Source organism: Meleagris gallopavo, chromosome 2 (assembly GCF_000146605.3).
Source record: "Meleagris gallopavo isolate NT-WF06-2002-E0010 breed Aviagen turkey brand Nicholas breeding stock chromosome 2, Turkey_5.1, whole genome shotgun sequence".
In the NCBI taxonomy this organism is placed as follows: domain Eukaryota; kingdom Metazoa; phylum Chordata; class Aves; order Galliformes; family Phasianidae; genus Meleagris; species Meleagris gallopavo.
In genome coordinates this window covers 93484661-93492672 of record NC_015012.2, presented here as the reverse complement: position 1 = coordinate 93492672, position 8012 = coordinate 93484661, and the positions used below count along the sequence as shown (strand labels likewise).

The window sequence follows — 8012 nt, the reverse complement described above, 5'->3', positions numbered from 1 at the left end:
CAAACAACTGCTGGTCAGGTGAAGTCTTTGTTATTTCACATCATGTCTACACAGACTGCTGCCAGCATGCCTGCATGCTACCTGGGCAGCTACCTAGCAGAGACAGTTACAATACTCTCCTATGGACATAACATTTTTCTGCCCTCACTGATGGCTACCTGCCAATCTAGTCAACTTCACTAAAGGACTATTTTCTTACAAAAATATTTGGAATCAGGATGAGCTGTTTAAAATGGTTTAATTACCTTACGGTTTAAAAACCTGAACACAACAGGGTGCAGGTCAAAAAAGAAAGCCCATTACTACACCAACGCCAGTGCACAGCACTTTGTGTCACGACCCAGACTCAAAGAGTATTTCAAGCAGAAAGGCCTTCCAGACTTGAGAGGTATAACTGATTGCCATTTTCCATCTAAAAGAAAAAAGGAAAATTATGCTTTTTCACTGGACAAAATATGTGTACAAGCCACAGATTTTGATGGCTTTTAAGAACAAATTGACCGTTGCTTTGAGAAGGATGAATTTTATTCATTTGTTCCCAGAAAGGTCGCTTCAGACATGTTCTAGGAAAATGTCTGTCAAGGTTCACTTCTCATTTGGTATTTCATTTTTATAATATTCCAGATTCCAGTATGGAATAGTATGACAGCCACAATAACAGCAACGACATATTTTTTAAGTTATGCACACTAAGAAGAAATACCTATTCACAAGGAGTAATGAAAGCTTTGTTTTTGGCATCACATTATAAAACCAGACGTTTCTTCTGTATTATGCACATTGATTCCATAGTATAGGAAGGATGGGCATTTTGTGTATTCATTTTCAGGGAAATGTTTGGAATGAAGCCAGGCAACAGCTCTGGCTCTGGCTCTGATCCAGTGTTATCTGCTGAAACGCAAGGAGGGGCCACTGGAAAAGTAGCGATCAATAAAACTTCAGCTTTGAGAAGTTTCTTATGCTGGAGATAAGCAAAAGACAAAAAAAATCACTCTATATTTAAAATTAACCAATGAAATAAAAAATATCAAACTTGAAAAGTTTTGAATAAAGTAGCTAAGATTGCTATGATGTTAGAAAAACAGATTTATGGAACACTTGATATAGTTAACGTAATCTTTTATACTAAAGCTTTCCTCTTAATTATCTTACCATTTTGATGATCCATGCATAACTTCTAAGCATAGGCAGTTTTATAAAAAACATGATGCTCAAACTTACATAAATTAAACCAATTCACAGAATTCCCTGTTGGTAAGAACAAGAAGGGAGCATGCTAGCTGTGTATCAGTAAGTATTAACTGCTGAAGAACACTTTACTGAAAGTTACACAAACAAGAATAATTTGAGAAGAACAGGAACAATTTAGCTGCACTAGGAGGTATGCTATAAAGAAGCAGAATGAAATAAATATCGGAATTTAATTACAGTTGTGTATTCTGTTTGAAAGTCTCCAGTGTTTAAGTACATGGAAATTAGATCTAAAATCTCCTCCCAGTATCCCTGTTCACCATAGTGAACATGTAGTACCCTCACACTAAACTCCTCATGTACTCATCCATGGATGAGTCCCGCATTTGAGTCTCTCTATTCAGAAGTATATCTCCCACAGAAACAGCATTACCTAACACAGCAAACCATGGTGTGTTACCTTGATGCTTTGGGGCTACATATTGTAGGCATAGCTGTTTACCTCAACAGAAAGCTTTACTCTCTCATTAGCAGCAGAATGTGAAGGAGGGGGTGGAGGAAGTAACTCTCACTTAGTTTTCTCCAGAAGGGAAAACTTCCCATAGGTAAGCTCATCCCACTAATGTAGGAGGCAACTCATTGCCTAGAGAGCTCTTTCACTAGTCTCAAGCTTTTCTCTTGCTTGCAGCTCCATGGATTCTCATTCCGTGTATCTGAGGCTTCCTACAATATTAATGCAAGTAGTTAAGTGATACAATTTGCATTAGCATGGGTCATCATTAAGCAGCTTGCTTATAATCACAGTATATGACCATGATAAAATATTTCAGTAAAGCAAAGATGTTGTATGCTAAACACTACAAGAAACTCAGTTATTAAAGATGCAGACATAGTGTCCTGTTCTTGGCTTGTCAAAGAGCATTAGCCTAAAATACGCATATATGCATACACACATATATGCATATGTCATCCCCTTCTTCAACTGAAAAACTGTTTCATTCTGCATATAAATCACTATTGTGTACTGGACATGTAATCACAACTAGGTAGAGACCTAACATGCTTTGGCATAGTCCTCAGATTTCTGCATACAAAGAAGGCTGTACTGAGTCCTAAATAAATTCATAACCAAGACTCTTTCCATTACAGATTGTAAGAAAAAGTTAGGTATGCACACATCCTATTGTCATGCGAAGCTAACACAAGAACACTTCAAAACAGAGTTTGAAAAGAATATCTTACCTTGAAACAAACTTCTTTTCTGATTCTTTCTACAACCTTTATTTTGGCTTGCAGAGTTCACAAGAGTCTGGATAGTTGTCCCACAGGCATTGCTTCTCTACCTTCTTTCCTACCCCATCTTTTCTGTCCTCTCCCTTATATCCTTTGTTCTTATGGCTTGCCAACACTGAGAATAATCTGATAATTGCAGTTCTGCTGTTTTGATCCCTTAGCAGAAGCATTTCAGAATAAAAGTGGCTTTTTTTCTAGAACAGTTTTCACATGGGGAATTACCCCAGCTTACCTAACTGTACAGATGCTTTTTTTGATTTCTTTAACAGTCAGCTTCCCTATTCAGACAAATCCTTGACCTTCAAATATCTATCACCATTAATATGATAATATCATAGAGCAAAGGATTATGTTTTACTTATACAGAGAACGGATGCTTTCAGATCAAATGCTTGTCTACATTTTGCAACTGTTCACTGATTTAATAAGATCATTAGTAGGAGGGTGTACATCTCTGTACCAGCTATGTTGCTTACATCCCTAGCTACACAATTTTGGATAACCAGACTAATCAGAGCAGCCAGCAGCAGCCTACCAGCAGAACCCAAGGCTCTCTCACAAACTCACCATGCTCCTAGCTATACCCCAGCATTCCCATCCCGCTGTGCAGTCGGGTTGGGTGAAGTCACATCTCCTCCCCTTTGGAGAGCCTGCCCTAGGGCAGCTGCCAGAGAAGGAATCATAGAATGGCCTGGATTGAAAAGGACCATAATGGTCGTCTAGTTTCAACCCCCCTGCAATGTGCAGGGTCACCAAGTACCAGCGTAACATTACACATTTCTGTCTTGTTCCTCAGTGCTCCCTTCCCCTCCAAACTTCTCACTGCTTTAAAGACCTGCTACGTGGGTGTAAGGGTCTATGCTCCCAGCCCCGTGTGTTTCATTTCCGCCTTGCACATCCATTCCTGCTATCTGCTTTCTCATTTGTCATGACTGTTAGCAAAACAGCAGAAGATACAAAAATCTATATGTATCCCTTGCAATATAGATGTTTTCTGAAGCTGGCACTACAATAAGCTTTTCACAGATGAGTGACTTTAATGGTTCACTCTCGTAAATTGGGTAATTTTTCTTGGATAAAAGCAAGCTATATAATTAGAAAAGGGAACTAGTTACTTGTAAAGAAAGAATAATCAAATCACCATTAAGGGGAAATTAGCTGCATTTATCTTAATTCTAGGGGCCCTATTGTTACCTCCCAATAGGAGAAGCTTCAGGAGGATAGCATTTACTTGGCAGTCTCTGTGACTTCTGCCACTCCTGTTTGTTCATGCAAAAGCAGGCGCTTTATGATGTTTTGGCAGAGCAAGTTGAGTTTAACTGAACAGAATCCATTACAAGACTGTTTGTTTCATTTCCACAAAAAAATGACACACCTCAACTTTCATGGGTGTTATTTAGCCTCAGCTGGCTCCTCTGCCCTCCCCCTTGCAAGTCACAGTTTTTGGAACAGGGACGGGCAAAACAAAAAGAGGCCCGAGGGATATCTGCAAAAGTTTTGTCCCTAGGCGTAGCTAGACCCATGCATGGCATTTCTGGAGAGGAATTCCCTCTGGGACTCCTTCACAGCCCTCTCCTGGCAGCTGCAGCTAGACTGGCCCTAAGGCTTAAGAGCCACTTTGCAAGAGGTTCGTTCCTTGGACCTGCTTGGGGCCAGCACTGCCAGGCCTGTGTTCTTATCCAAACAGCATGAAGAGAGGAACTGCTCTGTGTTCAGCCAGCATCCTCCCAGGCCTGCGGCAGGGAGGTAGGCAGCTCACTTGGATAAAAGAGATTTGACTGCACTCCTCAGAGCTTCTTCCACTCCTCTGTACCACACAACACAGAAGGAAAAGATGCAGAGAAACACAGTTATACGCAATAATGTGATAGTAATTTCACATCCAGAGGGAGAAGTGGAATTTAACATTAACAACTGCAATGGTATGAAAAAGCATGTGTCAAATACTGAGATTTTACTACCAACCGTGATCAATAGTTGCTCCAGTCTATCAGGCTACAGCAGCATTTACCCCAGCAGCAGGTATCAATAACCATCAGCATCATCCTTCAGCAGCAAAGACAAATGACTCCCAGTACAAATACACTTATTGTGCAGCAAGCTAAACCAGACAAATGGTGCTCAGCAGCAGAAGTGAAATTCAATGCCACCACCCCACACCGACACTCACCTTCCTAATCCAGACATGTTGTGAATTCTCTTCTCCCATGAGGACACAGTTTACAGAAAAACTGCACCCATTATAAGCTACACACTCAACCACTTCCTTTAGAGGCTTGCCCTCCCTGAAGTGACTTGTTTAACATAGTAATGAACAAACCCCTGCAAGTATTTTCAAAACGTAGGAAGTCCTGTGGAAGGCCTTCCTCACATAATGCAGATACAATGTGGAGTCAGGTTGAATAAAGAGCTTGGTTCCAGAAGCTCACAGTTATGTGTTACTTACTGGACAGGTGATGCTTTTGCCTCATAGATGTGTGTCTTTTTACCTTTAATGTAGGTTTAACATGAAGAGCACTTTTGCCAATCTCCAGCACCAGTGTGAACACAAAATACAATAGAGTAACAAAAGACCTTCACCTTATTCCTTTGTTCCCAAGTCTCCAAACCATGTCCAACCACTAGAGTGGCTCCTTTAAACTCAGCAGGAAGTTGGCCAGTTGAGGTCAAGTCTTTTGCAGGTTTCATGGAAAACTATCCAAATGTGGTAAATTTAAACTTAACAAAAAACTCAATTTGAGTATGCTCTGGAAACGTCTTAAAATTTGCCTGTAAATTTTCTCAAGCCTCCATAGTCCAGCTCTCATATAAGAGTACTAAATGTTCAGTCCTCCTAAGCAAGCCCTCTCCTCCACTCATAGGTTTTCTTGGGAGCTGAGAAAAAGAAAAGGCCAGCAAGTAGAAGTGGGTAAAGAGTTACAGGAAGGAGGGCAAGACTGGGGAGAATACAGGCAAGAGCCGAGCAAAAGGTGAGATACAGAAAGGGAAAGAAACCTTAAAGTTATGGCAAATGATTAAACCTCTAGAAAGCTGAATTCTAACTCAATCCTCAAATTCACATACAAGTCTAAGGAACTTGTGTTATGTATATTCCTCATTTTCTCCCCCACCTCAGTTGAGCAATTTGTTATGTGAGCTGCTGAGATGCTGAACATCCATAGACTAAAGTCAGTGGACTCTCAATACACGTAAGCATTAGAAAGTTGAAATGTCTTCGATTGTCCAACACACTGCAAAAGGAATCCTTATATTTCACCACACAGGTATCTAGAGGTGTTATTTTCTCATTTCCTGGACATAAGAAAAGATAATGCCATCCATTTCATAATGGTGTTACACAGATAACATTGTTAATGTTTAGCAGGATGACAGCATTTCTAAAATGCTCTAAAGGAAATTAATATTTTTATTTAATGGATGATAGTGCTGTGCAGTAAATCGTGCATTAAATTATACATGGAATAAGCATTAAAAGCAACATTAAATAGAAACAAGGAATTGGAAAGCTTCTGGAGTTTAGTCTCCTGCTACCTCAGGCAACTGTATCACATAAGCACTTTTATAGATTGATCAGGACTTGATTTCAAAGCAGATGGGCTTGCAGCTCTCAGTGCAGGAAAGTTGCTCCGCAGTCTCATTGCTCTGAAAATACCAAATCTTCTAATTCACAGTATAACTTCAACAATGCCCATTTTATACACATTTGTCTTACATTTAAATAACAATACCAATACGATAATCTACTAATGCTTACCCTCCTTTCAGGTGCCAAATCTCCTTGTAACTTTTGTTAATCTAAACTTCTTCCAGCCTCCTCTCATAAAAGATCATAATTCCTACTTCAAGATAGGGTTCCAATGGGGAAACAAGATTATGACTATGATTTTTAAAACCATATGGTGCTCAAAAGCCCACAGAACAAATGCCCGGCAGATGCTGTGGCACAGCTCTGGAGTCAGCTACGCAAGCCATGCCGCTGACCTGTAGACACAGCGACTGCACAGCATGTGCAGTTATATCCTGGCTCATCACACAGCTCTCTGCACACAGCCCTGCTGTGACCAGCACTTCCAGACTTATAAGACAGTTCTGCAGCTCTTAGTCATAGAATCATTTCATTTGGAAGGCACCTTTAAAGGTCATGTGGTCCAGCTCCCCTGCAGTGAACAGGGACACCCACAGCTCCATCAGGTGCTCAGAGCCCCAACCAGCCTGAGCTTGAGCATCTCCAGGGATGGGGCATCCACCACCTCTCTGGGCAACCCGTGCCAGTGACTTGCTCCCTTATTGTATAAAAACCTTTTTCCTTGTTCCCAATCTAAACCTCCCCTCTTCATGCAAGTTCTCAATAGGTGGGAAGGACGTATGAGCTATGTTGTGTGAGAGAACAATTGTAACACCATTCTAATTTTTGATGGGAATCAGTGAGGGAGGTAGCTTTGATTAGATCAGCTATCCTTCCTTAAGTAAAATCCACGCTCTGTGCCTTACAGGTGAAATAGTTTTGTCTCTGATGGAGACAAGATATTAATCATAGGTTTCGTAGCACAATTGGTCAATTTTGGTTGTTCCTTCACATGTAAATTGAGATGATGACTTGGGACCTTGGGAAAACAAGAGAATATCCTACTGTCAAGAAAGAACAAAAAGGCAAACTAAAACCGTAGGAAATGGCCAGGACAGTTATTTCTGAGAGGGAGTAATACATTTCCATTTCTTTCTGAAGGAGTTTCATTAACTTCACAAAGAGTATTATCAATAGGCTCCCTTTTATAACAGAATAAATGCATTCCCCATTCAAATGACCAACAGCGTTGGTTCACAGCACAGACCTCATGCCCACGCGCATCGTCGCAGCCCTATCCAAACACAGACAGGAGCTGAGACGACAACATCCTGAGGTGATTCAGAGCATTCATCATCCGTCAAGACGCCGGAGTCGCTGGACATGACTAAATTTGGTGATGCTGAAAGCAAAGGTGAGGGATTTCACTGCTTCACATACGCACGGTGTGCTGTCTGAAGGGATGTATGAGCCTGAGGCCTGACGGACCAAGGGCTTTGGAGCCCTCCTAAGCACATTGACACAGGCACAAGGCCGCTTTCCCCTTAGCAATTTCCTCTGGGATCCGGGCAGCTTTTGGAGATGCACACAACGGCTGGCTCACGATGGATAGGCATTATTTTGTTATTTGTGTGTACTAACAGCACGAGCCTAAAATTCCTGCCTCAGTGCACCACATCTACGACCTCCTGCAAATTAATTCCAGGTGAAATCGGGACGGGGGGGAAAAAGTAAATGTACTGATCTCTGGTGATGGCAGCGCCGGCCTCTGCCTGCCCGGGGCCCCACGGCACAGCGCCATTAACTCTTCACGAGCAATTCCGTCACCGGGCTCCCGGGGCACGGCTCGGCCGCGGGCATCTGCCAGCGGCTCCTGGAAATCTCTCTCTGGGAAACGCGCGGCCGCCGACACAAAGGCGGCATTCCCGCGCGGAGCGAACGCGCCCGGAGGGCGGCGGGCAGC

At 42.0% G+C, this 8012-nt stretch overlaps 1 long non-coding RNA gene across 1 annotated transcript; it reads right to left on the bottom strand.

Moving 5' to 3' along the window:
- Positions 1-219: 219 nt before the first annotated feature.
- On the bottom strand, positions 220-6649 carry LOC109366280. Its single transcript, XR_004159001.1, has 2 exons — positions 1694-6649; positions 220-412 (listed from the first exon to the last, which is right to left on the bottom strand). It is a non-coding gene; the product is annotated as an uncharacterized LOC109366280 (long non-coding RNA).
- Positions 6650-8012: the final 1363 nt, after the last annotated feature.